The following is a 10,292-nucleotide window of genomic DNA, read 5'->3' on the forward strand; positions in this document are numbered from 1 at the left end:
CTGCCTGGGCCAGCTTGTCCGTCTGCTTTGATGGCTTCTTTTATCACTAAGCAGCCATCTGAAGAATGAGCACATTGAAAGGTAGGGCTTTCTTTTTCTTGCTGATAGTGGACAAGGCCCTCCCGGATGGTGCATTAATATAGTCGGGGACTATGTGGCTACCGGCTGATTGCATTTGCTGGTGTTAATCATGGAAGGGCCAGATGAGGTGAATAAGCGAGCTACATTTTATTCGGTTTGACAGAAGGAGGAGTCGAGGGAAAATTACCTCTGTCTTGATTGTCACCCACCTAAATTAATGCCACCGCTGGTGCTGAGAAATGCTGAGGAGCAGATGTCCGTATTTTATCACTGTGTATGGAGGCGAACCTAAAATGAAGCCCTGGATCTGAATGGCTCTGCACTTTGAGGGGGAAATCGGATCCAGGCCTTTGTTGGCAAGGCTTGTGCTCTGGCCTATGTGTTATTAGCTCCTTCTCATTCATAAACCTATTAGTAGGAGTGAATTAAGTGTAAGTATGGAGTTTCTCACTAGAATCAGAGGTCCATTGCCCTGGGCCTCACACATACCCTGAGTCTAAACAGACAAGGCAGACGAAGGGCTGGAGCGGCAAAAGAAGCAAAGAGAAGTCATCGGTCCAGACTCACACAGCAAGTCCCAAGTGGAGTCAGGTATAGACCCATCTCTGCTCCGTTCCAGTCTAGTCTGTCTCCTGAGCTATTACCAGTGCACACGTTTTGGTACCACCGGAGGATGAGATCTTCATAGGGCTGCATCAGTGGGGACAGAGAAAGAAGGAAGGGAGAAGGACAAGAGATAGCCCGGGGGATATGCAGGCATGGAGACATGGAGCTAGGAAAGGAAGTCATGTCTGGTCCTAACAAAGGAGAAGCTCCAAGCAAAGAGGAGTATGAACGGGGGTATAGAGAAAGCACAGTGGGTCACAGAGAAAGCTCAGGACAAAGGAGCAGGGAAACTGGGCTACATGTGTGGTACAGAGAAGGGAAACAAGCACAGAAACCAGCCGAGCATGGTAAGCAGGGCATGCATGCAGTTGTGCGGGGGGGGGTACATGAGCAGAGACAGGGACACCAAGACTATTCATCTTTCTTTCTTCTCTACATTGCGCTGCTCTTCTCATTCCAAGATTGGTTGAAGTCTGATTATTTTCACCCCCTTTTGCTGTAAAGATGCCTATTAATGTTGACAGTTTAGGTGGCGGGGGGGATGGGGTATTAGTACTGACAAATGCGGGTAATTTGCAAGCAATGTTTTCCCTCTAGCACCAGTGGGAAATCACCTAACCTTTGCCAATAATTCTCAACATAACTCACAAAACCTCATCTTCTATCATTACAAGGAGCTGCATTTCTGAAAATGATAAGCCTCCATCCACGCTAGAATATACAGAGGACGTGATGTTAATCAGCGTGTGAGGGCCAATGTATTATTAAGGATTCTTTTACAAGATCATTTTACCATATGCTCTCTGATATTATGCTCACTTGATTATGCTTTTAGATCTCCCTTCTTCTAATTTTTTTTTTAGAGATGTCACAACTTCTGGCTATATAAATATCTTATCCGGTGGGGTTTTTTTTATATCAGTGTTGTGGGGTTTTTTAACCGTAACGTATTTTACATGGTGCAAGCAAAGCTCTTGTGTATGTTCATGCTTTAAAACAAGGGTAACTGGTACATTAATTATCATAATGGACTGGTTATAGCATAATCATTGGGTGTAAATCAGCACCACTCTGTCCACTACTGAGGAGACAGGGCCGTTTACAGCAGCTGAAAATTTGACCCATTGTCTGCAGACGGAAATGTAAGAGCCACATTATCCAAAATGCTCAGCTCCCAACAGCTTTCTTTTCAGATATGGGGAGCTGTTGGCCACTGAGTTTTTTTGAGAATCTAACCCTAATTGTTCAAGTGAGGATATATAGAGAGAAAGACATGCCCAAAGCAGAACGAGAAACAAGACCCCTATCAGGCATACGGAAAATCAACCATGAGCCCAGCATTCAAATGCAGCTTCATAACTCTCTTGTCCTTATTTTGCAAAGGCACAGCAAGATGATGCTGATAGCAACGGTTTTGAATCTGAAATTAAAATGTGATGAGGATGGGAGGTAGGGCTGAGCTAGCGTGGATCATATGAGCTGTTGCAATTCTCGACTCCCTCAGCACCGATGAAAGCAGAGTGTGGCTGTTGTGTTACTGATGCAGAGGGGGAGAGAGATTATTGCATTATTGACATACAGTAGGTGGAGAAAGATTACCGCGTTAGCAGTGGCAAAAAAAGAAGCGAGATTATCCGAATGCAGTAAGCCATTGTTACAGCAATGACAAGCCCCACCCCCCTCCCGCATAATATTAAAGGTCAGTAATATCCCGACAGATGGCTGGGGAGGGTTTACGATGAGGGGCTGCGCTTGCTTTGGTCATTTTCTGCAATGGCGATTGTGCTCAGAAAAAAAATATTTTGCTTTTCCAACTGGGATTAAACTCGTCCTAATGCTGCACAAGCCGAGATAGAATTTGGGTTAGAATATTGCTCTTGCGCTGACATCTGCACTGCTCTGTATTACAAATCTGGGGTGGGGGAAGGGGGGCACCCAGGTTACGAGCATGGCTGATTCTCAGGCAGCAGAATCATCGCAGCATTAATCCACAGGACTTTATTTAATAAATGGCATTTATAGAACACCTTTTCCTCTTATGGGCTCATTAAGCAAACTTCATGGGAAAGGACTGTCTCTTTACTATGTGTCCGGGCAGCACGTAATACAACGGGACTCTGATTTTGACTGAGTTTGTCTGTCAGTTTTGCCTGCCTCCTCCAACCCGCTTCCCCCAAAGACAGTGTGGTTTACAAGCTTTAAACTAACCCATGATCCTTCTTCCTCTGCAGCTGTTTGCGTGCTGTCAAAGCAGATTCACTAATACTAATCGTAACAGACTTAAACCGTGGCTCGTCCCAGAAAAAGTATCTGACAACAGAGAATGACCTCTCCAGAAAATGAATCAAATGGTACTTATGGATCTGATCCCCAGCCCATGGAAGTCAATGGAAAGATTTGTCATGGATGCCAGTTAGTTTTGGATCCGGCCCCAGGTGATCAGCTCATATCCTCTTGGCTTTAATTGGGCTATGGGGGCTACTTCTGATCCCCGATCCCAAGGGAGGAGGCCACAAGGATTACCCTGTCTGCAGCAATCTCATCTGTCCATGGTCCCCGGCTGGGAGGGAAGAATAGCTGCTTAATCCGATGCACAATCTGAAAATGTCACATTATTATTTATGAAGTGTTTAATAATCACACCGCAATCATTGAACGTACTGGGGCGGAAAGGGAAAATGTATTTTTTTAAATAATGTATTTGAATTTGGTTATTGAGTGAAAAAAAATTAAAGTAAATACTTTATTTTAATTTGAAGAATATAGATCATGCTAGGATTGCAGTGATACTTCATTTATGCCTAGCATCTCAAGTAATATACAATCAGGGGAATTTATCTTGCAGCAGCTAAAACCAGCTATTGACAGGCCTTGCCCCATTCTACGGTCTAAATTCAGCGCTCACTCTTTTTACTGTTGTGAAATGACACTGTTTGTTTAGCTACAGACATGGCTGCATAGCTGTTAGGGTGTCTCCGAGGTGAGGCATGTCTGTAAAGTTCACACTTGGAAATGTCTGTGAATAAATATTCTATGAAAACTAAAAGCTAAAAGCAAGGGTGATAGCATTTTCAGCTGGGATAAAAAAGGAGCATCCATACAAAGTAGGTACGTTGCTGTCCCCAGGTGCCTACACAATGCAGGGCTGGGGTTTTGTTAATCTGGGGCTAAGTACTGGGCTGATCTAACATCTTCCTTGATGTGTGTATATGTGTGTGCACATGCATGTGTGTACACAGGGCGCACATGTGTGCTCACTAAAAAGGTGAGACAGGCCACTGTGCCTACTGGTAGAAAAAATACAGTCTATAGTGCTCCCAGAATGATTACCGGAAAATATACCGGGATAGTTTTCACTGTGTGTGCATAGTTGTTGGTGAATAGGTGTGTGCATGTATTGGTATGAGTTTCATTTGATTTAATCTCTATCTCACTCTCTTTTTGTCCTCATGCTGTAGGATTGGGTGTGATGCCAGCTTAAGCTTGCAAAATAAACATGCTTTATCATTGCTTCCTATTCACTTTCTTGGAAAACTAGCATTTGCCTGCCCATGTTTTTTGAAAAAATTCATACTTTTTAAATCCATGCTGTTATTTGGGGGACGAGCCCTCAGTGAAGCTGGCTGTGTTTACCTCTCCCTGGAAGGAAGGGGATTTAAGTACAAATGGTGTCCTGAAACAGTGGCCCTTCTGCTACTTCTCTCTTTATCTGCCAGGAGCATTATGGGGCGGAGACAGTCCTTAAAGCGGGCTTTGCTAGCTCCCTCTCTGTGCTCACTCTGGTGCCTTTGAAGCAGTGTCTTGCACATACAGCATCTCTTTCTCTAGCTTACTAGTGACAGGGAGACCACATTTGGAGACCACTGCCAAAAGAGTAGGTCTGATTGTACTGAACACCCCATTGGCCATCGAAATCAGGGTGTTGTGGGTGCCCCGTATCTTATAGAATTGGAGCTGACATCAGAACAGATTCATAGTTACCATGTGTGATCCATAGTTCCCTTGCTGCTGTGCCAGAGATGAAATGCATATGTTGGCAGTGGAAACCAGCTTTAAGCTACCTTAGTGGTGCCTTACTGTGGGGCCACTAAGGGCATAGTCCAGTCCTCGCTGTAAATCCTGACCGCACCTAACTCCTGCTGTTCTTTCTACAAACCTCTTCGGCCGCTGGGAAGCAAAGCATTGTCCTAATGTCCCGGGTCCAGGCCCACTGCAAGTATGCCCTTCAGCTTCCCCTACACTGAGTGCATCTACACGAGATGTTTACTGTGCAGCTGCCTAATTAGCTCTGCAGGAAAGTCTCTGCGTCTACACGTGCAGTCCTATTAAGCTGCAGAAAATGAATAAACTCTGCTGTAGGATAGTACTTGTAAACACTCGTAAGTACTATCCTATGGCAGAATTATTTACTGCACAGCAATGTATATGAAGACAATGACAGGAGGGCTGGGGCACAAGGGTGCTTCAGTGCAGAGGGCTGCCTGCCAGTACCCTTGTGCCCCCGCCAGCCCCTCTGCAGCACACTGAGCTGGGTCAGAGCAGCCTCGGGCTGGGAGGCTGACCCCCTGGCCTCCCTGCCAGCTGGGCCTGCTCTGGCCTGGCTCAACCTGCTGCAGTCCTGGACACATATAAACACGGCACCCGGGAGCAACAAACTCCAGCACAATATGCACCGGGGTTTATTACTTCAAATTAACTGCACATGCAGATGCACCCACTGTGTTCCAGGTGCAGAAAACCTCGCACTAAATCACTGGGGAAATTCATTGTGCATGAATTAGTCCTTAAAAGTATTCAAACTTACTTTGGCCGTGCTGGGAATGGCATAAGAGGGCATGTATGTAATCGGGGATCTCGAATGATAGAGCCGATTGACTGGTGCACTCCACTTGCTTTACGCTTCTCTGGCAATGTGAAGAAGGTGGTGCATACCAGTGCCCCATGACACCCTCTTGTTTGACCTGAGTTGAGTCAACTGAAGTTAGAAGCACTGTAATGTGGGAGGCTGAAGTTTTTCATTTTCTTTTGGGTCATCTGAAACTTGGAGCAGGTTAGCACAGTGGAGGAATCTGAGATGACATTTACATTTTACTAATGCTGTTTTAGCTTGGGAGGTTTTTTGGATAAAGTCTATATAGCTCTGTGCCTAATCTATAGCTACAAAGCTATACGGGCATACATCTTCTCAGTTCTGATGTATTGGACAGCCAGGAAAGTACTGGTAGTTTCAGATTAATGCATTAGCTACCAGGCAACTGTATTTTTTACATGTCCAGCAGTATTTCTCATTTCCCTACTTGGATGGGGAAATGATAAACTTCAAAATCTTTCTGCCAGTAACTGAGCCATCCAGCTCCATTACAGGAGCTAGGAGATACAGTATGGAGGCATGTTTCATAGAACCAAATGAGGGCAGGGGAGGGCTGGCTGCTACCCCAAGGGATTTAGGATCCGTCGTCAGACAGACTTCTACCTCGTTCCCAAAAGGCTTCATGCACCTAGATACGCTCTTGCTAAAATGTATGTGAGCTTGATTCTCTTCTTGGACTGACTATTATTGCTTATACCAAGGCAAAGGGATTTAATGGTATTTTACAACAACTCTGCACCCACTCAGTTTGCATGGAAATGACAGTACAAGCCAGAAGGAGCAGCAGGCCCATATAGTCATATTTTTCATGTGTCTTCCCATGTGTGATCTCTACAGATTAATGCAGTGCAATCAACAGTTTAATATGTTACTACTAAATACGTTAATTATATTATTCCTTTCTGACACTGCAATCACCAGATTTTTATGTTTTGATGCTGAATCTAGTAAAACTTTAAATTAGAGTAATTAAATAATTAGCTATAATATGTGACAAGCTAACAAAATGACTGCTTGTGTTTTATTATTTTTCCATGACATGGTTGCTTCTACTTTTGCCAGGCAGCCAGCCTTTGCAAGGCAGCGCACAATCAGCGATATAATCCGACTCCAAAGGCAGAGCTGCTGGCTGGAGTCAGTCTTGACCCGGGGGAATTTGTTTGCACGCCCTTTCCTGCATCCTGACGGCAACTCTCAGTGTCTTCATAACTCCTGATCCTTTGTCTTCAACAGTAGTACAAGTGTCTCTCCTTCCCCCAAAATTATTCCTACTCTTTCCCTAAGCACTACAGCTCCCCCCACTCTTTCTAACCTTACGCTTCGGTGCGCTTGCTTAGGCTTTTATCTTTGGTTCAGAGCTCCGGCTGGTTTTTGCATGCCTTTTTATTTTTTTTAACAGCATAGCATAGTCCCATGACAACTAAGAAAAGAAATAGTCTTCTTTCTCCCTGAGGAGCTCCTGTTAGGAAGCAATGGGCTTGGTGATGCTTAAACATGCAACACCAAGCACCTGAAATCTGCAGCAATGCAGGAGAAATAGAGTTGTTGCTGCTGCGTCGTGGACGGCTTAGACATCAAGTATCAGTTTAGATGCACACAGGCAAGATTATAATCAGAAAACCTGCTCATATGCTCTCTCGCTCTCAGGCTTTCTCAGCTCTCAGTTTACATCCCTCTATTTAGACTGCCCCTCGTGCCCCTGCTAGAACCACACATTGCTTAGGAAATCTTTGACTTTAGCAACTGTTGTCCTCCGTGACAACTCTTTTGGAGAACTTGTAGATTTTTTTTTTGATGCATATGTAAACTATAACAACATTAAAGGAAGCCAGTGATGAAGGATCTGGGTCGTTTTTAATCAACCCACATTTTTGCAGGTTGGAGAGGAACCCTTGCTCTTTTCTTAAGGATTTATGCCAACAGGAAATGCTGCTATTGTGCCTGATGGATAGATACATTATTGAGGTGAAAAAAGTTGAAAAAAAAGTCTCAGTTTTCTAAGTAAATGCAGAATAATTCCATGAATAGAGTGGTGTGGCCCTGTAAATCATTGCTAGAGTCACACTGAGGATACAGCAGCTCCGGGCTTCCCATCCTGTGAAGCAGACCACTAGACTGCACCTCTCTTTTGATAATTGAACGACGTCTCGGGGACTCGGTCCAAATCAGCTTTATTCAGTGCAGTGCCTTCACTCAGCTGAACTCCTGTGTGCTAGCTCTCTTCCTCACCCCACTGCATACCCCTCTCCAATCTCCCTAGCAGCTGGGCATTGCTAATTATTCTGGGCCGTGCAAGTCTCTGAGCCTGGGCGACCGGCAGCGCCTGCCAGCAAGCTCACTGCACAGTTATGATGATGGGTTCCTTTGTCCAGCCCAATCTGCAGCAGTTTTTGGGCTCTCGACTGAGCCTCATCCGCACGTTGAGAGCGAGGGAGGAGGCCCGCACATCACACATGGCTCACACCATCCAACTTCAACTATCCAAATAGAGTTTACATGAATGAAGTGATGCAAAGTCCTGGTCCAAATGTTCTGCACCTGAGTCACATTGATTGGGGTCAGTAGAGGTTATCTGTATCCTGTAGAAGGAAAAAGCCCAGGGAAAGGATCTGGGTCAGAACTTGCTGCCTTCCATATAATTTGCCAGTCCCTCCTGCAGACGCCACCTTCTTTGTTTTCAGCAGATTTTTGAAATATTGTGAACAGCAGGAATGTGTTTTACAGACTTACGGAGTGTGAGGAAAGGTGTCAAGATTTTCCTATAAATATGACTCTAATCGCTCAAATGTGTAAACCCCTTAGAAGAGATCCAGGTGAATTTCACACTCTTCTGGAGGGTTTCTTGTTGTGTCAGTTCCTGCTTAATTTTTATGGCACTGCCACATCTTAACATTTTCTTGTGGGCGCCATCGGCTCCGTCCCAAGAAACTCTAAATAGATCCAAACCCATAAAGCTTCACATTAATACAACCCCTTCCTGTAACTAGCTAACAGTCCTGATGCCATCCCTCTCAGCCTGCGAATGAAACATTAGCATCCCTGTTTCAAACATGGGGAAGCTGAAGCAGAAAGAGTCAGGTGCATTCCTGCTGTCTAGTAACACCATTGACTTCAGTGAGGAGCTATACAAGGGATTACTCTGGCCTGGAGAAATTACAATTTAATTTTTCAAAAGGCAGCCTCTGCTTCATCCGTGCCTCTGCCTTTGTCTACATGTTGTAGATGCAAAACACGTGCCTCCCCCTTTAAACAGTTTAATTCCTAAGTACGCAGTAACTTAGAACTGATGCTGCCAACACTGTTGGTCCCACAATTGTTAGAGAAAACTTGAACATGATACACATGCACCATACAGTCTAAACACTATATATTACATGTATGCATCTCCCTGCATTGCTGCCAGAGATGCTGCTGCCTGAATTGACTGTAGGAACCCATGTTTCTGCTAGACTCCCATTGAAAGGTCCATACAGGTACTCTTCTGTGCTTCTTGCATTGAGTTACTCTAAGACAGAAGGAGGTGGGGAAACTCTGCAGCACATGAAGGAAAAATATTTGTAAAGGTACTCCTTATTTGGAATAATTTGTTTATACAAAGAACAACCTTTGAAATTTAAATACAAACACACACACAAATATAGATGCACAGCCAAGCTTTTGTGTTAGTGCAAATCCAGCGCAGTGACATTAGACTTAATGAATTACTCCAGATTTACGGAGTAAATTACTCAGAAACCGGTATAAGTGATTGGAAACTGGTTCAAATCTGTAACACAACAGAAGTTCAGTGCACTTAATCTCTTTCAAAATGGTCAAAACCAGTTTAAGATGAACCTGAATGGATGTAGTATCAGACTGACTGAATTTAGATTAAATTGGTTTATTTAACTTCTGTCCCTGATCCTCTCCAGATTCAAGTTAACTCAGAGTCCCCCAGCATCCCAGGATGCTTTGCACCTCCCCTGCAAACTCCCTCTCACAGTGTGGGTGTGCTAGTGTTGGCCCAAGCTGTCTGCTCCAGCTCAGCAGGGAGGTGTGTGGCCCCCCAGCTTGACCTGGGCTATCGGAGGGATGTGGTTGCATTTCTACAATCAAAAGTGAATGTCTGTTCACTTGCTTATCGGTTCAGTCTCTGCAATTTAGATTAACCTGCAAAGGATGAATTGATTCAGCTGCCGGCTTTTTGATTGTAGTTCACCACATTGTTCTGAGATCAGCAAGCATTCAATGGGCTTAGTTTATGCACAGTAGGGCATAGGTATTATTGAAGTCAATTGGGTTATGGGGGAGGACGTAGAGCAGAGACATTACGATCAGAATCGGGTCTGGAAAAGACACATTTTGGAGACATTAAGTCTGTTCTTTTTCCCTTTACAGAAGGGACTATACCTTCTGTAAGGAGGCCTCCTTTTGGGGAGAGGCCTCTGTCGTTTTGGCTATTACAAAACAAAGGGGCATTTAACTTCTCCTTACCATCTTGAATGGAAGGCTTATGTTGTGCCCAACAGTTTCAGTCTGGTTCAACTCATCCCGTAACAAAACAGTATATGCCTCTATGCAGCAAGTCATTATAGGCTCAAGCAAAGGTGCTGTGTACTTAGAAGCAGGCAAATAGAAATAAGAGAGTGCTAGTCGGGTTTGTGATGTTTGGCAGCACGGCTCCATGCATCAGGGGGAGAAAAGCTTGCACTGTATAGAAATCTGGCCATCTTTCAAACATATTCATCAATCTATG

General features: G+C 44.4%; 1 long non-coding RNA gene across 1 annotated transcript; it reads left to right on the forward strand.

The window, feature by feature from the left end:
* The first annotated feature begins 2,088 nt into the window (after positions 1–2,088).
* Positions 2,089–8,015, forward strand: LOC109318836. Its single transcript, XR_002103331.1, has 3 exons — positions 2,089–2,386; positions 2,919–3,122; positions 6,259–8,015. It is a non-coding gene; the product is annotated as an uncharacterized LOC109318836 (long non-coding RNA).
* The last annotated feature ends 2,277 nt before the right edge of the window (positions 8,016–10,292 follow it).

The sequence above is a fragment of the Crocodylus porosus genome, unplaced genomic scaffold (assembly GCF_001723895.1).
Source record: "Crocodylus porosus isolate Cpor-Errol unplaced genomic scaffold, CroPor_comp1, whole genome shotgun sequence".
NCBI lineage: Eukaryota > Metazoa > Chordata > Crocodylia > Crocodylidae > Crocodylus > Crocodylus porosus.